Source organism: Carassius gibelio, chromosome B22 (assembly GCF_023724105.1).
Source record: "Carassius gibelio isolate Cgi1373 ecotype wild population from Czech Republic chromosome B22, carGib1.2-hapl.c, whole genome shotgun sequence".
Classification (NCBI taxonomy): Eukaryota; Metazoa; Chordata; class Actinopteri; order Cypriniformes; family Cyprinidae; genus Carassius; species Carassius gibelio.
The window spans coordinates 41527334-41549844 of record NC_068417.1 but is presented as its reverse complement, the minus strand read 5'-3'; the positions used below and the strand labels follow the sequence as shown (position 1 = coordinate 41549844).

Genomic DNA, 22511 nt, shown 5'->3' with positions numbered 1-22511 from the left:
TGCTGCAAAGAGAGGGCTATTTAAAGACCAGCCAATCTTATCGCCAGTACATTATATAAGTAGGAAAGAAAACCCAAAAGCTTAAAGCACCTGGTATTCCTAGGCAGTCTCTCATAAAAGTACTAACCAGACCTAAACCTGCTAAGATTCAGAGATCGGGCATTGACTCTATTTTTTGGCAAAATTATTAAAAACTAAGAGAAAAATGTCCAAAAAGCTTACAGCACCTGGTATTCCCAGGCGGTCTCCCATCCAAGTACTAACCAGGCCCAAACCTGCTTAGCTTCAGAGATCAGACGAGATCAGGCATAGCCAGGTTGGTATGGCCGTAAGCGAAGACTGCTGCAAAGAGAGGGCTATTTAAAGACCAGCCAATCTAATCGCCAGTACATTATATAAGTAGGAAAGAAAACCCAAAAGCTAAAAGCACCTGGTATTCCTAGGCAGTCTCTCATCAAAGTACTAACCAGACCTAAACCTGCTAAGATTCAGAGATCAGGCATTGAATCTTTTTTTTTTTTTAATGAAAGATTATTATATAATTCGTGAAATTTTCCAAAAAGATTAAAGCACCTGGTATTCCCAGGCAGTCTCCCATCCATGTACTAACCAGGCCCAAACCTGCTAATATTCAGAGATCGGGCATTGACTCTATTTTTTGGAAAAATTATTATATACTAAGTGAAAAATGTCCAAAAAGCTTACAGCACCTGGTATTCAATCAATCAATCAGTCACCTTTATTTATATAGTGCTTTAAACAAAATACATTGCGTCAAAGCACTGAACAACATTCATTAGGAAAAAAGTGTCTCAATAATGCAAAATTATAATTAAAGGCAGTATATTCCCAGGCAGTCTCCCATCCATGTACTAAACAGGCCCAAACCTGCTAATATTCAGAGATCAGGCACTGACTCTATTTTTTGGCAAAATTATTATATACTAAGTGAAAAATGTCCAAAAAGCTTACAGCACCTGGAATTCCCAGGCGGTCTCCCATCCAAGTACTAACCAGGCCCAAACCTGCTTAGCTTCCGAGATCAGACAAGATCGGACATAGCCAGGTTGGTATGGCCATAAGCGAAGTCTGCTGCAAAGAGAGGGGTATTTAAAGACCAGCCAATCTTATCGCCAGTACATTATATAAGTAGGAAAGAAAACCCAAAAGCTTAAAGCACCTGGTATTCCTAGGCAGTCTCTCATAAAAGTACTAACCAGACCTAAACCTGCTAAGATTCAGAGATCGGGCATTGACTCTATTTTTTGGCAAAATTATTAAAAACTAAGAGAAAAATGTCCAAAAAGCTTACAGCACCTGGTATTCCCAGGCGGTCTCCCATCCAAGTACTAACCAGGCCCAAACCTGCTTAGCTTCAGAGATCAGACGAGATCAGGCATAGCCAGGTTGGTATGGCCGTAAGCGAAGACTGCTGCAAAGAGAGGGCTATTTAAAGACCAGCCAATCTAATCGCCAGTACATTATATAAGTAGGAAAGAAAACCCAAAAGCTAAAAGCACCTGGTATTCCTAGGCAGTCTCTCATCAAAGTACTAACCAGACCTAAACCTGCTAAGATTCAGAGATCGGGCATTGACTCTATTTTTTGGCAAAATTATTAAAAACTAAGTGAAAAATGTCCAAAAAGCTTACAGCACCTGGTATTCCCAGGCGGTCTCCCATCCAAGTACTAACCAGGCCCAAACCTGCTTAGCTTCCGAGATCAGACGAGATCGGACATAGCCAGGTTGGTATGGCCGTAAGCGAAGTCTGCTGCAAAGAGAGGGCTATTTAAAGACCAGCCAATCTTATCGCCAGTACATTATATAAGTAGGAAAGAAAACCCAAAAGCTTAAAGCACCTGGTATTCCTAGGCAGTCTCTCATAAAAGTACTAACCAGACCTAAACCTGCTAAGATTCAGAGATCGGGCATTGACTCTATTTTTTGGCAAAATTATTAAAAACTAAGAGAAAAATGTCCAAAAAGCTTACAGCACCTGGTATTCCCAGGCGGTCTCCCATCCAAGTACTAACCAGGCCCAAACCTGCTTAGCTTCAGAGATCAGACGAGATCAGGCATAGCCAGGTTGGTATGGCCGTAAGCGAAGACTGCTGCAAAGAGAGGGCTATTTAACCCCTTTGCGTGCAAACATCGCTGACGGCCCCAGTTTATTATTGTTTCACTTTCACAGCACATTAAACATCACTGTCTTACTTCATCTGGACAAACTGTGCATCAATGGAAAGTTTAAAGACTCAAGCTTCGATTTTTGACCAATATTTTGATAAAACATTGTTGCAGTGACAGATATTTAGTGATTTATGTCAGGAGTGCAAAATAATAAATCCTTATTATGCCACATTTTGAATAGAAATTCACAACTCACTCATATTCAGTCACGTCAAGAGCGGTTTATTTGTGTTCACATAGACTCACTGAACAGCGTCAATAAGGATTTATAGACCAAAGATGCATATCTGCGGAGATATATGGATATATTTACTGATGTTTACTTCATATTTCTTCAGACAGAATCGTCATTTCTATTCATTTTCCACGGATTTACGCGATCAGATGATAAACAGCCTCTCCCAGCGATCTCTGTGTGCGTGCAGTAGTCACAGCTCGTGCGGTGTGTGACTCAGACTCTGATTGGGTCTTTCAAACATCAATCTTAGAGTTTCATATCTGGACACCGCCCCATCGTGTCACATGCTTCCTGCACACTTCCTGGTAGTTATCTTGCCAAAACAACACTGAAACACCTCTGTACACACAAAATATCCGAATAATAAACCCGCGATTACGATAGTAAAGCTTGGTATGAGAATTTCTTGAGATCTGGGGCGTTTTTATAAAAAAAATCGAAAATGTACATCGGAAATGCTAACTTGTGCAGCGATGAAAAAGGCAACAAATAACATATTTTTACAACAGTAAACGACCAAATTCCACCCCTGATCGCTAAAGGAAGTTATTATAAACACTCGATCGGGGTTTAAAGTGAGTTTTGAGTAAAAGTGTACTAATAATTTCATAAATTGTCAGATGTAGCTTGATGCTAACGTTAGCACCAATGCTACTAATAGCAGGTGCTTTTCTTCTTCATAATGCATTTTTGTCTCAATAATTCACGTAAGGTCGTAAGAAAATGTTTTGTTGTATTTTTATAGTAAGACTTTTGATAAATAAGGGCTAAATGCAAAGAGAGACTGAAGTGAGATCGCTGCTTTGTTGCTTTGTAAAGCCTGAAAAACCACAATCAAGGCTAATAAAGGTGGAATAAAAACAAAAGAATAATGATAAAAGAATAATGCGGATAATGTGTCATACTTGGCGGAGGTGTGAAAGAACCGTTTGGTGAGAACAATAAAATCATGATTCGGGCAGTTTTCAACAGTGAAACATACACAAAGAGCACAGGAAAGTTTACATGTGAGATCTTACAGAGATGACAAGGGCCATAAATCAATCTGATTAGCCTTCTCTAAAAACACACATGACATGGCCTTAGAAAATATTTCATAAAATTCACAGTTTTACAGATTCGATTATGAAATTTTTTATGAAGTCTTGGAAGACTTGTGGCCTTAGCTACACTGTGTTTTCAAACTCATTTCCTACATCAACATTTTTTTAAATACATTTAAAACATATGTTTTTAATATTTTTATTTTTGTTTTTATGTTTGAGCTTATATATCTCTATTATCATAACAGTCTGAGTGATTCTGATTCCTGAACAGTAAACTTTAAAGTGTCAGCTTTGTGAACATATGTTGAATATGTATCTAGTCAGAAAGAATCATGAGCAGAAACCTTTTTATTTTGGGTATGTAATTTCGGTCTCCATGCCAAAAAAGGGGGGTTACTAGTAAGGGGTTAAAGACCAGCCAATCTAATCGCCAGTACATTATATAAGTAGGAAAGAAAACCCAAAAGCTAAAAGCACCTGGTATTCCTAGGCAGTCTCTCATCAAAGTACTAACCAGACCTAAACCTGCTAAGATTCAGAGATCGGGCATTGAATCTTTTTTTTTTTTTTTTAATGAAAGATTATTATATAATTCGTGAAATTTTCCAAAAAGATTAAAGCACCTGGTATTCCCAGGCAGTCTCCCATCCATGTACTAACCAGGCCCAAACCTGCTAATATTCAGAGATCGGGCATTGACTCTATTTTTTGGCAAAATTATTAAAAACTAAGTGAAAAATGTCCAAAAAGCTTACAGCACCTGGTATTCCCAGGCGGTCTCCCATCCAAGTACTAACCAGGCCCAAACCTGCTTAGCTTCCGAGATCAGACGAGATCGGACATAGCCAGGTTGGTATGGCCGTAAGCGAAGTCTGCTGCAAAGAGAGGGCTATTTAAAGACCAGCCAATCTTATCGCCAGTACATTATATAAGTAGGAAAGAAAACCCAAAAGCTTAAAGCACCTGGTATTCCTAGGCAGTCTCTCATAAAAGTACTAACCAGACCTAAACCTGCTAAGATTCAGAGATCGGGCATTGACTCTATTTTTTGGCAAAATTATTAAAAACTAAGAGAAAAATGTCCAAAAAGCTTACAGCACCTGGTATTCCCAGGCGGTCTCCCATCCAAGTACTAACCAGGCCCAAACCTGCAAATATTCAGAGATCGGGCATTGACTCTATTTTTTGGCAAAATTATTATATACTAAGTGAAAAATGTCCAAAAAGCTTACAGCACCTGGTATTCCCAGGCGGTCTCCCATCCAAGTACTAACCAGGCCCAAACCTGCTTAGCTTCCGAGATCAGACGAGATCGGGCATAGCCAGGTTGGTATGGCCGTAAGCGAAGTCTGCTGCAAAGAGAGGGCTATTTAAAGAACAGCCAATCTTATCGCCAGTACATTATATAAGTAGTAAAGAAAACCCAAAAGCTTAAAGCACCTGGTATTCCTAGGCAGTCTCTAATAAAAAAACTAACCAGACCTAAACCTGCTAAGATTCAGAGATCGGGCATTGACTCTATTTTTTGGCAAAATTATTATAAACTAAGTGAAAAATGTCCAAAAAGTTTACAGCACCTGGTATTCCCAGGCGGTCTCCCATCCAAGTACTAACCAGGCCCAAACCTGCTAAGATTCAGAGATCGGGCATTGACTCTTTTTTTTTTTTTAATGAAAGATTATTATATAATTCGTGAAATTTTCCAAAAAGATTAAAGCACCTGGTATTCCCAGGCTGTCTCCCATCCATGTACTAACCAGGCCCAAACCTGCAAATATTCAGAGATTGGGCATTGACTTTTTTTTTGGCAAAATTATTATATACTAAGTGAAAAATGTCCAAAAAGCTTACAGCACCTGGTATTCAATCAATCAATCAATCACCTTTATTTATATAGTGCTTTAAACAAAATACATTGCGTCAAAGCACTGAACAACATTCATTAGGAAAACAGTGTCTCAATAATGCAAAATTATAATTAAAGGCAGTATATTCCCAGGCAGTCTCCCATCCATGTACTAAACAGGCCCAAACCTGCTAATATTCAGAGATCAGGCACTGACTCTATTTTTTGGCAAAATTATTATATACTAAGTGAAAAATGTCCAAAAAGCTTACAGCACCTGGAATTCCCAGGCGGTCTCCCATCCAAGTACTAACCAGGCCCAAACCTGCTTAGCTTCCGAGATCAGACAAGATCAGACATAGCCAGGTTGGTATGGCCGTAAGCGAAGTCTGCTGCAAAGAGAGGGCTATTTAAAGACCAGCCAATCTTATCGCCAGTACATTATATAAGTAGGAAAGAAAACCCAAAAGCTTAAAGCACCTGGTATTCCTAGGCAGTCTCTCATAAAAGTACTAACCAGACCTAAACCTGCTAAGATTCAGAGATCGGGCATTGACTCTATTTTTTGGCAAAATTATTAAAAACTAAGAGAAAAATGTCCAAAAAGCTTACAGCACCTGGTATTCCCAGGCGGTCTCCCATCCAAGTACTAACCAGGCCCAAACCTGCTTAGCTTCAGAGATCAGACGAGATCAGGCATAGCCAGGTTGGTATGGCTGTAAGCGAAGACTGCTGCAAAGAGAGGGCTATTTAAAGACCAGCCAATCTAATCGCCAGTACATTATATAAGTAGGAAAGAAAACCCAAAAGCTAAAAGCACCTGGTATTCCTAGGCAGTCTCTCATCAAAGTACTAACCAGACCTAAACCTGCTAAGATTCAGAGATCGGGCATTGAATCTTTTTTTTTTTTTTTAATGAAAGATTATTATATAATTCGTGAAATTTTCCAAAAAGATTAAAGCACCTGGTATTCCCAGGCAGTCTCCCATCCATGTACTAACCAGGCCCAAACCTGCTAATATTCAGAGATCGGGCATTGACTCTATTTTTTGGCAAAATTATTAAAAACTAAGTGAAAAATGTCCAAAAAGCTTACAGCACCTGGTATTCCCAGGCGGTCTCCCATCCAAGTACTAACCAGGCCCAAACCTGCTTAGCTTGCGAGATCAGACGAGATCGGACATAGCCAGGTTGGTATGGCCGTAAGCGAAGTCTGCTGCAAAGAGAGGGCTATTTAAAGACCAGCCAATCTTATCGCCAGTACATTATATAAGTAGGAAAGAAAACCCAAAAGCTTAAAGCACCTGGTATTCCTAGGCAGTCTCTCATAAAAGTACTAACCAGACCTAAACCTGCTAAGATTCAGAGATCGGGCATTGACTCTATTTTTTGGCAAAATTATTAAAAACTAAGAGAAAAATGTCCAAAAAGCTTACAGCACCTGGTATTCCCAGGCGGTCTCCCATCCAAGTACTAACCAGGCCCAAACCTGCTTAGCTTCAGAGATCAGACGAGATCAGGCATAGCCACGTTGGTATGGCCGTAAGCGAAGACTGCTGCAAAGAGAGGGCTATTTAAAGACCAGCCAATCTAATCGCCAGTACATTATATAAGTAGGAAAGAAAACCCAAAAGCTAAAAGCACCTGGTATTCCTAGGCAGTCTCTCATCAAAGTACTAACCAGACCTAAACCTGCTAAGATTCAGAGATCAGGCATTGAATCTTTTTTTTTTTTTAATGAAAGATTATTATATAATTCGTGAAATTTTCCAAAAAGATTAAAGCACCTGGTATTCCCAGGCAGTCTCCCATCCATGTACTAACCAGGCCCAAACCTGCTAATATTCAGAGATCGGGCATTGACTCTATTTTTTGGAAAAATTATTATATACTAAGTGAAAAATGTCCAAAAAGCTTACAGCACCTGGTATTCAATCAATCAATCAGTCACCTTTATTTATATAGTGCTTTAAACAAAATACATTGCGTCAAAGCACTGAACAACATTCATTAGGAAAAAAGTGTCTCAATAATGCAAAATTATAATTAAAGGCAGTATATTCCCAGGCAGTCTCCCATCCATGTACTAAACAGGCCCAAACCTGCTAATATTCAGAGATCAGGCACTGACTCTATTTTTTGGCAAAATTATTATATACTAAGTGAAAAATGTCCAAAAAGCTTACAGCACCTGGAATTCGCAGGCGGTCTCCCATCCAAGTACTAACCAGGCCCAAACCTGCTTAGCTTCCGAGATCAGACAAGATCGGACATAGCCAGGTTGGTATGGCCATAAGCGAAGTCTGCTGCAAAGAGAGGGGTATTTAAAGACCAGCCAATCTTATCGCCAGTACATTATATAAGTAGGAAAGAAAACCCAAAAGCTTAAAGCACCTGGTATTCCTAGGCAGTCTCTCATCAAAGTACTAACCAGACCTAAACCTGCTAAGATTCAGAGATCGGGCATTGACTCTATTTTTTGGCAAAATTATTAAAAACTAAGTGAAAAATGTCCAAAAAGCTTACAGCACCTGGTATTCCCAGGCGGTCTCCCATCCAAGTACTAACCAGGCCCAAACCTGCTTAGCTTCCGAGATCAGACGAGATCGGACATAGCCAGGTTGGTATGGCCGTAAGCGAAGTCTGCTGCAAAGAGAGGGCTATTTAAAGACCAGCCAATCTTATCGCCAGTACATTATATAAGTAGGAAAGAAAACCCAAAAGCTTAAAGCACCTGGTATTCCTAGGCAGTCTCTCATAAAAGTACTAACCAGACCTAAACCTGCTAAGATTCAGAGATCGGGCATTGACTATTTTTTGGCAAAATTATTAAAAACTAAGAGAAAAATGTCCAAAAAGCTTACAGCACCTGGTATTCCCAGGCGGTCTCCCATCCAAGTACTAACCAGGCCCAAACCTGCTTAGCTTCAGAGATCAGACGAGATCAGGAATAGCCAGGTTGGTATGGCCGTAAGCGAAGACTGCTGCAAAGAGAGGGCTATTTAAAGACCAGCCAATCTAATCGCCAGTACATTATATAAGTAGGAAAGAAAACCCAAAAGCTAAAAGCACCTGGTATTCCTAGGCAGTCTCTCATCAAAGTACTAACCAGACCTAAACCTGCTAAGATTCAGAGATCGGGCATTGAATCTTTTTTTTTTTTTTTTAATGAAAGATTATTATATAATTCGTGAAATTTTCCAAAAAGATTAAAGCACCTGGTATTCCCAGGCAGTCTCCCATCCATGTACTAACCAGGCCCAAACCTGCTAAGATTCAGAGATCGGGCATTGACTCTATTTTTTGGCAAAATTATTAAAAACTAAGAGAACAATGTCCAAAAAGCTTACAGCACCTGGTATTCAATCAATCAATCATTCACCTTTATTTATATAGTGCTTTAAACAAAATACATTGCGTCAAAGCACTGAACAACATTCATTAGGAAAACAGTGTCTCAATAATGCAAAATTATAATTAAAGGCAGTATATTCCCAGGCAGTCTCCCATCCATGTACTAAACAGGCCCAAACCTGCTAATATTCAGAGATCAGGCACTGACTCTATTTTTTGGCAAAATTATTATATACTAAGTGAAAAATGTCCAAAAAGCTTACAGCACCTGGAATTCCCAGGCGGTCTCCCATCCAAGTACTAACCAGGCCCAAACCTGCTTAGCTTCCGAGATCAGACAAGATCGGACATAGCCAGGTTGGTATGGCCATAAGCGAAGTCTGCTGCAAAGAGAGGGGTATTTAAAGACCAGCCAATCTTATCGCCAGTACATTATATAAGTAGGAAAGAAAACCCAAAAGCTTAAAGCACCTGGTATTCCTAGGCAGTCTCTCATAAAAGTACTAACCAGACCTAAACCTGCTAAGATTCAGAGATCGGGCATTGACTCTATTTTTTGGCAAAATTATTAAAAACTAAGAGAAAAAAGTCCAAAAAGCTTACAGCACCTGGTATTCCCAGGAGGTCTCCCATCCAAGTACTAACCAGGCCCAAACCTGTTTAGCTTCAGAGATCAGACGAGATCAGGCATAGCCAGGTTGGTATGGCCGTAAGCGAAGACTGCTGCAAAGAGAGGGCTATTTAAAGACCAGCCAATCTAATCGCCAGTACATTATATAAGTAGGAAAGAAAACCCAAAAGCTAAAAGCACCTGGTATTCCTAGGCAGTCTCTCATCAAAGTACTAACCAGACCTAAACCTGCTAAGATTCAGAGATCGGGCATTGAATCTTTTTTTTTTTTTTTTTAATGAAAGATTATTATATAATTCGTGAAATTTTCCAAAAAGATTAAAGCACCTGGTATTCCCAGGCAGTCTCCCATCCATGTACTAACCAGGCCCAAACCTGCAAATATTCAGAGATCGGGCATTGACTCTATTTTTTGGCAAAATTATTATATACTAAGTGAAAAATGTCCAAAAAGCTTACAGCACCTGGTATTCCCAGGCGGTCTCCCATCCAAGTACTAACCAGGCCCAAACCTGCTTAGCTTCCGAGATCAGACGAGATCGGGCATAGCCAGGTTGGTATGGCCGTAAGCGAAGTCTGCTGCAAAGAGAGGGCTATTTAAAGAACAGCCAATCTTATCGCCAGTACATTATATAAGTAGTAAAGAAAACCCAAAAGCTTAAAGCACCTGGTATTCCTAGGCAGTCTCTAATAAAAAAACTAATCAGACCTAAACCTGCTAAGATTCAGAGATCGGGCATTGAATCTTTTTTTTTTTTTTTTTAATGAAAGATTATTATATAATTCGTGAAATTTTCCAAAAAGATTAAAGCACCTGGTATTCCCAGGCAGTCTCCCATCCATGTACTAACCAGGCCCAAACCTGCAAATATTCAGAGATCGGGCATTGACTCTATTTTTTGGCAAAATTATTATATACTAAGTGAAAAATGTCCAAAAAGCTTACAGCACCTGGTATTCCCAGGCGGTCTCCCATCCAAGTACTAACCAGGCCCAAACCTGCTTAGCTTCCGAGATCAGACGAGATCGGGCATAGCCAGGTTGGTATGGCGGTAAGCGAAGTCTGCTGCAAAGAGAGGGCTATTTAAAGAACAGCCAATCTTATCGCCAGTACATTATATAAGTAGGAAAGAAAACCCAAAAGCTTAAAGCACCTGGTATTCCTAGGCAGTCTCTCATAAAAGTACTAACCAGACCTAAACCTGCTAAGATTCAGAGATCGGGCATTGACTCTATTTTTTGGCAAAATTATTAAAAACTAAGTGAAAAATGTCCAAAAAGCTTACAGCACCTGGTATTCCCAGGCGGTCTCCCATCCAAGTACTAACCAGGCCCAAACCTGCTTAGCTTCCGAGATCAGACGAGATCGGACATAGCCAGGTTGGTATGGCCGTAAGCGAAGTCTGCTGCAAAGAGAGGGCTATTTAAAGACCAGCCAATCTTATCGCCAGTACATTATATAAGTAGGAAAGAAAACCCAAAAGCTTAAAGCAACTGGTATTCCTAGGCAGTCTCTCATCAAAGTACTAACCAGACCTAAACCTGCTAAGATTCAGAGATCGGCATTGACTCTTTTTTTTTTTTTTTTTTTTTAAATGAAAGATTATTATATAATTCGTGAAATTTTCCAAAAAGATTAAAGCACCTGGTATTCCCAGGCAGTCTCCCATCCATGTACTAACCAGGCCCAAACCTGCTAATATTCAGAGATCGGGCATTGACTCTATTTTTTGGCAAAATTATTATATACTAAGTGAAAAATGTCCAAAAAGCTTACAGCACCTGGTATACCCAGGCGGGCTCCCATCCAAGTACTAACCAGGCCCAAACCTGCTTAGCTTCCGAGATCAGACGAGATCGGGCATAGCCTTTTTTTTTTTTTTTTTTTTTTTTTTTTTATTAAGAAATTTCAATCAATAAAATACAATAATCAATAGAAAATACAGAACATCGTCTTTACACATCTCTACATTACACATCTTTCATTTACATAGATAATTTAAAAAACTCTTCCACTTTCTGGCAACTTCCACATTAAATCATTTAAAACACAACAAACTTGTGGTGTAAAAACATCATAAAAAGAGTCTAACATATTCACACCTTTAAAGTACACATACAGTCTTTCGATATATAATTCTGTTTTTCTTTTAAACACACTCCAAACATCCAACACAATTTTTTCCTTTTTAGCCACAGTTCTTCTGTCCCATATTGCACTTTTCATTAGCATTACACACAGATTAATAAAACTTTTGTTTTTACACTTTTTCTCCCAACCAAACATCACAACTCTGTTCCATTCCATTACATTTTCATCCCACTCCTCAGCCACATCTTCAATTAAACATTTACATTTCCTTAAAAAGTCCTCTAGCTCTCTACAATGTAAAAACATATGTAAAATCCCCTCTTCCTCTTCCTGGCACACTTTACACAGAGCATTTTCTTCCATTCCTATTTTATTTAAAATAACATCAGTAAAAAACACTTTATGCCTTATAAAATACTCCAAACATTCCAATTTTGTTTCAACACATTTCCCCGTCATGTTTCTCCATATACACTCTTTTTTTAAATCTTTGAATTTCTGCACCCAGTATCCATTTACAATCGGCTCTTTAAAAACATCATCTCTAAAAGCACGATAAATCATTTTCACAGTACATTCCTTAAAATCATACAGTTTTTCCCCTAATTTCACATGAATACATTTCTCTTTTGGTTCTCCTTCCATACTTTCTATTCTTTTAATCCACTCTTTAGGTATTGCATTTTTAATGATTTCATATTTATTTTTTATTTCTTGTTCACTGTAATCTTCTTTTGCCTCCTCCATTGCATCCACAATAAATTGTGTCGGTAAAAATCCTTCTTTAAATTCATATAAAACATCTCTCACTCTCGTTATCCCCACATCCATCCATTTCTTTAAAAACATTTCTTTGTCTTGTTTTAAAATGTTTTTGTTTAAAAACAGAGGTTGATTTAAAATGTTTTCTCTCCCATGTGGATCATACTCTACTCTGTCTAAAAATTTTCCCCAGGCACTAAACATTTCTCTATAAAACTCTGGTAATCTTTCTGTCATCCAATTCTTCGTTTTCATCCATAAAATTCCATCCCCCATGTTAAAATCCCCACATTTGTTTAAAAAATACTCCATTGTCCTTTTCCATGCTGTTTTGTGACCCTCATCCAGATATTTTTTTTACTATTTTAATTCTTAAGCTATTTTTTCTCTGTTCTACATCAATTAATCCCATCCCTCCCTTCCCTGCTTCTCCTATTAACGTACTATATGCAATTCTTGACTGTTTACTATTCCATAAAAAATCTAAAAAACATTTTTTCAACCTTTTCTCCACCCATATTGGCATAGCAGTCACATATAAAACATACCACAACTTTGACACCATTAAAACATTTAAAATTAAAACCTTCCCTTTTAAACTTAATGTCCTCAATTTCCAAAAATTTAACCTTCTTTCAATTCCTCCTACTATTTCTTCCCACATTTTTTCTTTAACAATCCTTTCGTCTTTTCCCATTAGAACACCTAAAATCCTTATTTCTTTTGTTTCTTTAAAATGAAAATAATCCGTTAAAACAGTCACTCCTCCAAATCAAAACTACTTCCATTACTTTATTAACACTCTCTATATCTTTAACTATTATTGTTGTGTCATCCGCATATTGAAATATTTTTTCATTTCCCCCACTTCCTTCAATGTTTATCCCTCTTATGTCTTCATCTATTTGAATAGCTAATCCCAATGGTTCTGCAACTAAAGAATATAAAAGCGCTGATAATGGACATCCTTGTCTTATTGACCTAGTAATTTTAAAACATTCTGTTAAAAAACCATTACACTGTATTCTTGTTATTGCTCTCCTATATAAAATTGTAATCCACTTGACAAAATTATCCCCAAACCCGTACCTTCTTAAAATTCCAAATAAATATTCATGCTCCACTCTATCAAAGGCCTTTTCAAAATCCAAACTAATAACATATCCTTTTTTGTTCTTTTCTTTCATATATCTTATTCTATCTATTATACTTAAAGTTGTATCTGCTATATCTTTCCCTTTTACTCCATACACTTGATTTGTTTTAATTATGGTTGGCATTACCTCTTTCAATCTATTGGCTAAAACTTTTGTTAAAATTTTCAGATCTGTATTCAGCATTGTAATTGGTCTATAATTTTTTAGGTCTACTTTATCTCCTTTTCTTTTATATATTAACTTTATTAATCCCATCCCCATTCTCTGGTTCATTTCCTCCTTCTTAAAAATGTCTTCATATACTTCCTTTAAAATACTGGTTAAAAAATCTTTAAAAACAATATAAAATTCACTCCCCAAACCATCTATACCTGGACTTTTATTTTTGTTTAATTCACTTATTGCTCTTTTTATCTCTTCTTCTCTTATCTCTTCATCACACTCTTTTTTATCTACTTCTCCTACTGTTGTTTTTATCTGATTTATTAACTCCAATTTCTCTTCTTCCCTCAACCCCTCAGTGCTAAACAGGTTTTCATAATATGCTTTTACTTCTTTTAATATTTCCTCATTTGTTTCCACCACTACACCATTTTTTCCTCTTATTTCTTTAATCATTCCAGCTTTCCCTCTTATTTTTTCTAGATCAAAGAAAAACTTTGTACATTTTTCACCCTCCACAGTATACTTAGCTTTACTCCTTAGTCTTGCACCTTCATATTTTTTCTCTTCCATGTCTTTCAATATTCCCTCCAATTCTTTTATTTTTTGTATATCTTTCCCATTCTCATTTAATTCCTTTTCCAAATTTTCTCTTATTTCTCTCTCCTTCTTCCTCTTACATATCTGTATTAATTTGCAATACTTTATTGTGAATTTTTTAACTAAATATTTAACATTTTCCCACCATATCCTTTTATCTTCACTGTACATTTCATTCTCCTTTTCTTTTTCAATAATTTCTTTAATACTTAAAACATACTCCTCATTCTTCAAAACCTCTACATTTAAAACCCATACACCCGGCCCTCTTTTCACTGAACTCCAGTCTACTTGCATAAAAATTGGTTTATGGTCACTTAAACTTGATTCTTCATATTTAATGTTACCGATAAAACCTTCAATGTTCCTTGTACATAAAATAAAATCAATCCTTGTTTTACACATAAAATTCCCTACTAATTGCCTCCTTGAATATTCTTTCTTTTTTTCATTTCTTTCTCTCCATACATCAATCATATTATTTTCTTCCATTAATAATTTCAGTTCTTTTCTTCCTTTATCATTTTTAAAAACCATTCCCTCTCCCATTTCTAATTTACTGAAAACAGTATTAAAATCACCCATCATAATAACTTCTTTATGCTTTTTTAAAAAATCTCTTAATACATTAAAATATTCCTTCTTTTCATTCTCTACAATCGGTGCATGAATATTAACTACAATAACTTTTTTCTCCTCATACTCCATTTCAACCGCAATACATTTCCCATCTACGTCACTATATATTGTTTTACATGATACCCCACAGTTTTCTTTTATTAAAATCGCAACTCCTCTTCCCAGCCTCCCATCACCATTGTTATAAAAAATCTCTCCACTCCACCTTTTCCTTATTTCAGTCATGTACTCTTCCCTCCAGTTAGTTTCTTGTAATAAAATCACATCCTCTCTTTTACACATTTCTTTCACCTTTTCAAATTTACCCATGTCCATTAGTCCCCTTGCATTAAAAGTAACACAACTTAAAACCATTAAAAGAAATAAAAATAAATACCTAAAAAACATTATTCTTTATCTTCTCCCTCCAGCACTCTTAACACTTCATATCTGTTTACACTTTTTACTCGGCCCCTTGTCATTAATTTTTTTCTTACATTTTCCACATTTGGTTTTACCTTTAATGTTCTCCTTCTACTTTGTCCTCTCTCCCCTCTGTCTTTTCCCATGTTGTCCATCCTTGTTTCTTCTTCGCTGCCCATTTCTTTGTTTTGATCATGCATTCCTTGTCCATCACTCTCCACATTATCCAAAAGATTTTTAAAACTGTCCGATATTTCCATTTCTGTCCACTGAGTATTCTGTTCTACTGTTTGTTCCTCATCCATATCATTACTTTTTCCTTCTTCTTCTTCTTTCTCTTGGTTGTCTGTTCCTCCTTCTGTTTCCTTCTGTGGTAATCCTTCATCCCCTTGTCCTTCATCAATATCTCCTTCCTCTTCAGTGTTTCCTTCATGCACCTGTCCATCCACCCGATGCTCCAGACCTCCTTCCTCTCCCTCCATCCAACACTCACACTTATTTAAAAATTTTTGACACTCCGGGCATCTGACCGCGTTGCAATCCCTTGCGAAATGTCCCCTTTCCTCGCACTTGTGACACTTAAATTCAGGGCATTCCTTAAGCAGATGATCTGGGCTCATGCACAGCTTACAGGTCTTCACCTGGTGGCTGTGCATCACCCTAAAGTACTGCGGCCCTTCTGCTGTTTCCAGCTTTGTGCTGTAGGGCAATGATGCCACCTCCTTGGGGAATCGCACTTTTAAAAACCTTGTTCCATCCTCTATTTCAGTGCCCGGGTAGCATCTTCTTTTTAATTTTGATATGGGATTAACTCCCCATCCCTCCAATTTTCTAAAAATGTCTTTATCATCAAGGTAGACGGGCAGGTGCATGAAGGAAACAACATAATCTCTATTTTGCAGTTTCTTTATTTCACAGTTCACTCCTTTAATTAACAATCCCTCAGTCAGTTCATCACACGTTTCTTCTCTTTCCATTGTCAGTTCATATTCCTTTCCTTGTCTTGGCCTTAGTGCTAAGATTTTCCCATATCCACATTTGTCCGTCACCGCTTTAATAATATCCACAGCTCTCACCTCATTTATGTTCTCCACATTCACAATCACAGTTGCCTCCTTTAAGTATTTCCTTTCACCAAATTTATCTCTTGCATCTAGTTTTTTACCGTGTCCTGCTCGTTGTCGATACTCCAGTCCAGGGTCGTTTGCCATGCGTGTCTCTCCAGCCAGTCCAGTGTCGTTTGCCTTACGTGTCTCTCCAGCCAATCCAGTGTCGTTTGCCATGCGTGTCTCTCCAGCCAGTCCAGTGTCGTTTGCCAATAATCCATCCATTGTAAAAAAAAAAAAACACAAACAAAAAATGAACCACCCTCCAGCCAGCAAGATGCTGCTGTTAGGTGGTTTAAAACTGAAAAACCTCAAAAAAAATAAACTAAAAGTCCAAAAACAACTCACAAAACAAACACTAACAGAAAAATCAAAATGGAGGAGAGCCTTCCTCTCCAAACTGCAGCCAACACTTCCTGTAGCTCTCTAGCGCCCTCAGGTTGGTATGGCCGTAAGCGAAGTCTGCTGCAAAGAGAGGGCTATTTAAAGAACAGCCAATCTTATCGCCAGTACATTATATAAGTAGGAAAGAAAACCCAAAAGCTTAAAGCACCTGGTATTCCTAGGCAGTCTCTCATAAAAGTACTAACCAGACCTAAACCTGCTAAGATTCAGAGATCGGGCATTGACTCTATTTTTTGGCAAAATTATTAAAAACTAAGTGAAAAATGTCCAAAAAGCTTACAGCACCTGGTATTCCCAGGCGGTCTCCCATCCAAGTACTAACCAGGCCCAAACCTGCTTAGCTTCCGAGATCAGACGAGATCGGACATAGCCAGGTTGGTATGGCCGTAAGCGAAGTCTGCTGCAAAGAGAGGGCTATTTAAAGACCAGCCAATCTTATCGCCAGTACATTATATAAGTAGGAAAGAAAACCCAAAAGCTTAAAGCACCTGGTATTCCTAGGCAGTCTCTCATAAAAGTACTAACCAGACCTAAACCTGCTAAGATTCAGAGATCGGGCATTGACTCTATTTTTTGGCAAAATTATTAAAAACTAAGAGAAAAATGTCCAAAAAGCTTACAGCACCTGGTATTCCCAGGCGGTCTCCCATCCAAGTACTAACCAGGCCCAAACCTGCTTAGCTTCAGAGATCAGACGAGATCAGGCATAGCCAGGTTGGTATGGCCGTAAGCGAAGACTGCTGCAAAGAGAGGGCTATTTAAAGACCAGCCAATCTAATCGCCAGTACATTATATAAGTAGGAAAGAAAACCCAAAAGCTAAAAGCACCTGGTATTCCTAGGCAGTCTCTCATCAAAGTACTAACCAGACCTAAACCTGCTAAGATTCAGAGATCGGGCATTGAATCTTTTTTTTTTTTTTTAATGAAAGATTATTATATAATTCGTGAAATTTTCCAAAAAGATTAAAGCACCTGGTATTCCCAGGAAGTCTCCCATCCATGTACTAACCAGGCCCAAACCTGCTAATATTCAGAGATCGGGCATTGCCTCTATTTTTTGGCAAAATTATTATATACTAAGTGAAAAATGTCCAAAAAGCTTACAGCACCTGGTATACCCAGGCGGGCTCCCATCCAAGTACTAACCAGGCCCAAACCTGCTTAGCTTCCGAGATCAGACGAGATCGGGCATAGCCAGGTTGGTATGGCCGTAAGCGAAGTCTGCAGCAAAGAGAGGGCTATTTAAAGAACAGCCAATCTTATCGCCAGTACATTATATAAGTAGGAAAGAAAACCCAAAAGCTTAAAGCACCTGGTATTCCTAGGCAGTCTCTCATCAAAGTACTAACCAGACCTAAACCTGCTAAGATTCAGAGATCGGGCATTGACTCTATTTTTTGGCAAAATTATTAAAAACTAAGAGAAAAATGTCCAAAAAGCTTACAGCACCTGGTATTCCCAGGCGGTCTCCCATCCAAGTACTAACCAGGCCCAAACCTGCTTAGCTTCCGAGATCAGACGAGATCGGGCATAGCCAGGTTGGTATGGCCGTAAGCGAAGTCTGCTGCAAAGAGAGGGCTATTTAAAGAACAGCCAATCTTATCGCCAGTACATTATATAAGTAGTAAAGAAAACCCAAAAGCTTAAAGCACCTGGTATTCCTAGGCAGTCTCTAATAAAAAAACTAACCAGACCTAAACCTGCTAAGATTCAGAGATCGGGCATTGACTCTTTTTTTTTTTTTAATGAAAGATTATTATATAATTCGTGAAATTTTCCAAAAAGATTAAAGCACCTGGTATTCCCAGGCTGTCTCCCATCCATGTACTAACCAGGCCCAAACCTGCAAATATTCAGAGATCGGGCATTGACTTTTTTTTTGGCAAAATTATTATATACTAAGTGAAAAATGTCCAAAAAGCTTACAGCACCTGGTATTCAATCAATCAATCAATCACCTTTATTTATATAGTGCTTTAAACAAAATACATTGCGTCAAAGCACTGAACAACATTCATTAGGAAAACAGTGTCTCAATAATGCAAAATTATAATTAAAGGCAGTATATTCCCAGGCAGTCTCCCATCCATGTACTAAACAGGCCCAAACCTGCTAATATTCAGAGATCAGGCACTGACTCTATTTTTTGGCAAAATTATTATATACTAAGTGAAAAATGTCCAAAAAGCTTACAGCACCTGGAATTCCCAGGCGGTCTCCCATCCAAGTACTAACCAGGCCCAAACCTGCTTAGCTTCCGAGATCAGACAAGATCGGACATAGCCAGGTTGGTATGGCCGTAAGCGAAGTCTGCTGCAAAGAGAGGGCTATTTAAAGACCAGCCAATCTTATCGCCAGTACATTATATAAGTAGGAAAGAAAACCCAAAAGCTTAAAGCACCTGGTATTCCTAGGCAGTCTCTCATAAAAGTACTAACCAGACCTAAACCTGCTAAGATTCAGAGATCGGGCATTGACTCTATTTTTTGGCAAAATTATTAAAAACTAAGTGAAAAATGTCCAAAAAGCTTACAGCACCTGGTATTCCCAGGCGGTCTCCCATCCAAGTACTAACCAGGCCCAAACCTGCTTAGCTTCCGAGATCAGACGAGATCGGACATAGCCAGGTTGGTATGGCCGTAAGCGAAGTCTGCTGCAAAGAGAGGGCTATTTAAAGACCAGCCAATCTTATCGCCAGTACATTATATAAGTAGGAAAGAAAACCCAAAAGCTTAAAGCACCTGGTATTCCTAGGCAGTCTCTCATAAAAGTACTAACCAGACCTAAACCTGCTAAGATTCAGAGATCGGGCATTGACTCTATTTTTTGGCAAAATTATTAAAAACTAAGAGAAAAATGTCCAAAAAGCTTACAGCACCTGGTATTCCCAGGCGGTCTCCCATCCAAGTACTAACCAGGCCCAAACCTGCTTAGCTTCAGAGATCAGACGAGATCAGGCATAGCCAGGTTGGTATGGCCGTAAGCGAAGACTGCTGCAAAGAGAGGGCTATTTAAAGACCAGCCAATCTAATCGCCAGTACATTATATAAGTAGGAAAGAAAACCCAAAAGCTAAAAGCACCTGGTATTCCTAGGCAGTCTCTCATCAAAGTACTAACCAGACCTAAACCTGCTAAGATTCAGAGATCGGGCATTGAATCTTTTTTTTTTTTTTTAATGAAAGATTATTATATAATTCGTGAAATTTTCCAAAAAGATTAAAGCACCTGGTATTCCCAGGAAGTCTCCCATCCATGTACTAACCAGGCCCAAACCTGCTAATATTCAGAGATCGGGCATTGCCTCTATTTTTTGGCAAAATTATTATATACTAAGTGAAAAATGTCCAAAAAGCTTACAGCACCTGGTATACCCAGGCGGGCTCCCATCCAAGTACTAACCAGGCCCAAACCTGCTTAGCTTCCGAGATCAGACGAGATCGGGCATAGCCAGGTTGGTATGGCCGTAAGCGAAGTCTGCAGCAAAGAGAGGGCTATTTAAAGAACAGCCAATCTTATCGCCAGTACATTATATAAGTAGGAAAGAAAACCCAAAAGCTTAAAGCACCTGGTATTCCTAGGCAGTCTCTCATCAAAGTACTAACCAGACCTAAACCTGCTAAGATTCAGAGATCGGGCATTGACTCTATTTTTTGGCAAAATTATTAAAAACTAAGAGAAAAATGTCCAAAAAGCTTACAGCACCTGGTATTCCCAGGCGGTCTCCCATCCAAGTACTAACCAGGCCCAAACCTGCTTAGCTTCCGAGATCAGACGAGATCGGGCATAGCCAGGTTGGTATGGCCGTAAGCGAAGTCTGCTGCAAAGAGAGGGCTATTTAAAGAACAGCCAATCTTATCGCCAGTACATTATATAAGTAGTAAAGAAAACCCAAAAGCTTAAAGCACCTGGTATTCCTAGGCAGTCTCTAATAAAAAAACTAACCAGACCTAAACCTGCTAAGATTCAGAGATCGGGCATTGACTCTTTTTTTTTTTTTAATGAAAGATTATTATATAATTCGTGAAATTTTCCAAAAAGATTAAAGCACCTGGTATTCCCAGGCTGTCTCCCATCCATGTACTAACCAGGCCCAAACCTGCAAATATTCAGAGATCGGGCATTGACTTTTTTTTTGGCAAAATTATTATATACTAAGTGAAAAATGTCCAAAAAGCTTACAGCACCTGGTATTCAATCAATCAATCAATCACCTTTATTTATATAGTGCTTTAAACAAAATACATTGCGTCAAAGCACTGAACAACATTCATTAGGAAAACAGTGTCTCAATAATGCAAAATTATAATTAAAGGCAGTATATTCCCAGGCAGTCTCCCATCCATGTACTAAACAGGCCCAAACCTGCTAATATTCAGAGATCAGGCACTGACTCTATTTTTTGGCAAAATTATTATATACTAAGTGAAAAATGTCCAAAAAGCTTACAGCACCTGGAATTCCCAGGCGGTCTCCCATCCAAGTACTAACCAGGCCCAAACCTGCTTAGCTTCCGAGATCAGACAAGATCGGACATAGCCAGGTTGGTATGGCCGTAAGCGAAGTCTGCTGCAAAGAGAGGGCTATTTAAAGACCAGCCAATCTTATCGCCAGTACATTATATAAGTAGGAAAGAAAACCCAAAAGCTTAAAGCACCTGGTATTCCTAGGCAGTCTCTCATAAAAGTACTAACCAGACCTAAACCTGCTAAGATTCAGAGATCGGGCATTGACTCTATTTTTTGGCAAAATTATTAAAAACTAACAGAAAAATGTCCAAAAAGCTTACAGCACCTGGTATTCCCAGGCGGTCTCCCATCCAAGTACTAACCAGGCCCAAACCTGCTTAGCTTCAGAGATCAGACGAGATCAGGTATAGCCAGGTTGGTATGGCCGTAAGCGAAGACCGCTGCAAAGAGAGGGCTATTTAAAGACCAGCCAATCTAATCGCCAGTACATTATATAAGTAGGAAAGAAAACCCAAAAGCTAAAAGCACCTGGTATTCCTAGGCAGTCTCTCATCAAAGTACTAACCAGACCTAAACCTGCTAAGATTCAGAGATCGGGCATTGACTCTATTTTTTGGCAAAATTATTAAAAACTAAGAGAAAAATGTCCAAAAAGCTTACAGCACCTGGTATTCCCAGGCGGTCTCCCATCCAAGTACTAACCAGGCCCAAACCTGCTTAGCTTCAGAGATCAGACGAGATCAGGCATAGCCAGGTTGGTATGGCCGTAAGCGAAGACTGCTGCAAAGAGAGGGCTATTTAAAGACCAGCCAATCTAATCACCAGTACATTATATAAGTAGGAAAGAAAACCCAAAAGCTAAAAGCACCTGGTATTCCTAGGCAGTCTCTCATCAAAGTACTAACCAGACCTAAACCTGCTAAGATTCAGAGATCGGGCATTGAATCTTTTTTTTTTTTTTTTTTAATGAAAGATTATTATATAATTCGTGGAATTTTCCAAAAAGATTAAAGCACCTGGTATTCCCAGGCAGTCTCCCATCCATGTACTAACCAGGCCCAAACCTGCTAATATTCAGACATCGGGCATTGACTCTATTTTTTGGCAAAATTATTATATACTAAGTGAAAAATGTCCAAAAAGCTTACAGCACCTGGTATTCCCAGGCGGTCTCCCATCCAAGTACTAACCAGGCACAAACCTGCTTAGCTTCCGAGATCAGACGAGATCGGACATAGCCAGGTTGGTATGGCCGTAAGCGAAGTCTGCTGCAAAGAGAGGGCTATTTAAAGACCAGCCAATCTTATCGCCAGTACATTATATAAGTAGTAAAGAAAACCCAAAAGCTTAAAGCACCTGGTATTCCTAGGCAGTCTCTAATAAAAAAACTAACCAGACCTAAACCTGCTAA

The 22511-nt window shown here is 38.6% G+C and overlaps 1 protein-coding gene and 32 non-coding genes across 34 annotated transcripts in view; 1 reads left to right on the top strand and 32 right to left on the bottom strand.

Moving 5' to 3' along the window:
* Positions 1–22511, top strand: part of LOC127987501 (protein NYNRIN-like) — a 363443-nt gene that overhangs the window by 309498 nt on the left and 31434 nt on the right. The gene's annotated exons all lie outside the window — the stretch shown is intronic.
* On the bottom strand, positions 216–334 carry LOC127997693 (5S ribosomal RNA). Its single transcript, XR_008170555.1, has one exon. It is a non-coding gene; the product is annotated as a 5S ribosomal RNA (ribosomal RNA).
* On the bottom strand, positions 966–1084 carry LOC128003819 (5S ribosomal RNA). The gene has a single exon (XR_008176533.1). It is a non-coding gene; the product is annotated as a 5S ribosomal RNA (ribosomal RNA).
* Positions 1306–1424, bottom strand: LOC127997692 (5S ribosomal RNA). The gene has a single exon (XR_008170554.1). It is a non-coding gene; the product is annotated as a 5S ribosomal RNA (ribosomal RNA).
* LOC127996698 (5S ribosomal RNA) lies at positions 1646–1764 on the bottom strand. Its single transcript, XR_008169592.1, has one exon. It is a non-coding gene; the product is annotated as a 5S ribosomal RNA (ribosomal RNA).
* LOC127997691 (5S ribosomal RNA) lies at positions 1986–2104 on the bottom strand. The gene has a single exon (XR_008170553.1). It is a non-coding gene; the product is annotated as a 5S ribosomal RNA (ribosomal RNA).
* LOC127996697 (5S ribosomal RNA) lies at positions 4224–4342 on the bottom strand. The gene has a single exon (XR_008169591.1). It is a non-coding gene; the product is annotated as a 5S ribosomal RNA (ribosomal RNA).
* Positions 4701–4819, bottom strand: LOC127995101 (5S ribosomal RNA). Its single transcript, XR_008168064.1, has one exon. It is a non-coding gene; the product is annotated as a 5S ribosomal RNA (ribosomal RNA).
* Positions 5587–5705, bottom strand: LOC128004478 (5S ribosomal RNA). The gene has a single exon (XR_008177167.1). It is a non-coding gene; the product is annotated as a 5S ribosomal RNA (ribosomal RNA).
* LOC127998378 (5S ribosomal RNA) lies at positions 5927–6045 on the bottom strand. Its single transcript, XR_008171220.1, has one exon. It is a non-coding gene; the product is annotated as a 5S ribosomal RNA (ribosomal RNA).
* LOC128003498 (5S ribosomal RNA) lies at positions 6412–6530 on the bottom strand. The gene has a single exon (XR_008176221.1). It is a non-coding gene; the product is annotated as a 5S ribosomal RNA (ribosomal RNA).
* Positions 6752–6870, bottom strand: LOC128003240 (5S ribosomal RNA). Its single transcript, XR_008175966.1, has one exon. It is a non-coding gene; the product is annotated as a 5S ribosomal RNA (ribosomal RNA).
* On the bottom strand, positions 7502–7620 carry LOC128005121 (5S ribosomal RNA). The gene has a single exon (XR_008177784.1). It is a non-coding gene; the product is annotated as a 5S ribosomal RNA (ribosomal RNA).
* On the bottom strand, positions 7842–7960 carry LOC127996696 (5S ribosomal RNA). The gene has a single exon (XR_008169590.1). It is a non-coding gene; the product is annotated as a 5S ribosomal RNA (ribosomal RNA).
* On the bottom strand, positions 8180–8298 carry LOC127998047 (5S ribosomal RNA). The gene has a single exon (XR_008170899.1). It is a non-coding gene; the product is annotated as a 5S ribosomal RNA (ribosomal RNA).
* Positions 8933–9051, bottom strand: LOC128003817 (5S ribosomal RNA). Its single transcript, XR_008176532.1, has one exon. It is a non-coding gene; the product is annotated as a 5S ribosomal RNA (ribosomal RNA).
* LOC127999224 (5S ribosomal RNA) lies at positions 9273–9391 on the bottom strand. The gene has a single exon (XR_008172044.1). It is a non-coding gene; the product is annotated as a 5S ribosomal RNA (ribosomal RNA).
* On the bottom strand, positions 9760–9878 carry LOC127995090 (5S ribosomal RNA). The gene has a single exon (XR_008168053.1). It is a non-coding gene; the product is annotated as a 5S ribosomal RNA (ribosomal RNA).
* LOC127999380 (5S ribosomal RNA) lies at positions 10247–10365 on the bottom strand. The gene has a single exon (XR_008172201.1). It is a non-coding gene; the product is annotated as a 5S ribosomal RNA (ribosomal RNA).
* On the bottom strand, positions 10587–10705 carry LOC127996695 (5S ribosomal RNA). Its single transcript, XR_008169589.1, has one exon. It is a non-coding gene; the product is annotated as a 5S ribosomal RNA (ribosomal RNA).
* LOC127996694 (5S ribosomal RNA) lies at positions 16906–17024 on the bottom strand. Its single transcript, XR_008169588.1, has one exon. It is a non-coding gene; the product is annotated as a 5S ribosomal RNA (ribosomal RNA).
* Positions 17246–17364, bottom strand: LOC127997690 (5S ribosomal RNA). Its single transcript, XR_008170552.1, has one exon. It is a non-coding gene; the product is annotated as a 5S ribosomal RNA (ribosomal RNA).
* On the bottom strand, positions 17731–17849 carry LOC128002715 (5S ribosomal RNA). The gene has a single exon (XR_008175457.1). It is a non-coding gene; the product is annotated as a 5S ribosomal RNA (ribosomal RNA).
* Positions 18071–18189, bottom strand: LOC127995078 (5S ribosomal RNA). Its single transcript, XR_008168042.1, has one exon. It is a non-coding gene; the product is annotated as a 5S ribosomal RNA (ribosomal RNA).
* Positions 18820–18938, bottom strand: LOC128003089 (5S ribosomal RNA). Its single transcript, XR_008175822.1, has one exon. It is a non-coding gene; the product is annotated as a 5S ribosomal RNA (ribosomal RNA).
* Positions 19160–19278, bottom strand: LOC127996693 (5S ribosomal RNA). Its single transcript, XR_008169587.1, has one exon. It is a non-coding gene; the product is annotated as a 5S ribosomal RNA (ribosomal RNA).
* Positions 19500–19618, bottom strand: LOC127997689 (5S ribosomal RNA). The gene has a single exon (XR_008170551.1). It is a non-coding gene; the product is annotated as a 5S ribosomal RNA (ribosomal RNA).
* Positions 19985–20103, bottom strand: LOC128002714 (5S ribosomal RNA). Its single transcript, XR_008175456.1, has one exon. It is a non-coding gene; the product is annotated as a 5S ribosomal RNA (ribosomal RNA).
* Positions 20325–20443, bottom strand: LOC127995067 (5S ribosomal RNA). The gene has a single exon (XR_008168031.1). It is a non-coding gene; the product is annotated as a 5S ribosomal RNA (ribosomal RNA).
* LOC128003088 (5S ribosomal RNA) lies at positions 21074–21192 on the bottom strand. Its single transcript, XR_008175821.1, has one exon. It is a non-coding gene; the product is annotated as a 5S ribosomal RNA (ribosomal RNA).
* Positions 21414–21532, bottom strand: LOC127994866 (5S ribosomal RNA). The gene has a single exon (XR_008167835.1). It is a non-coding gene; the product is annotated as a 5S ribosomal RNA (ribosomal RNA).
* LOC127997688 (5S ribosomal RNA) lies at positions 21754–21872 on the bottom strand. The gene has a single exon (XR_008170550.1). It is a non-coding gene; the product is annotated as a 5S ribosomal RNA (ribosomal RNA).
* LOC128003603 (5S ribosomal RNA) lies at positions 22242–22360 on the bottom strand. Its single transcript, XR_008176324.1, has one exon. It is a non-coding gene; the product is annotated as a 5S ribosomal RNA (ribosomal RNA).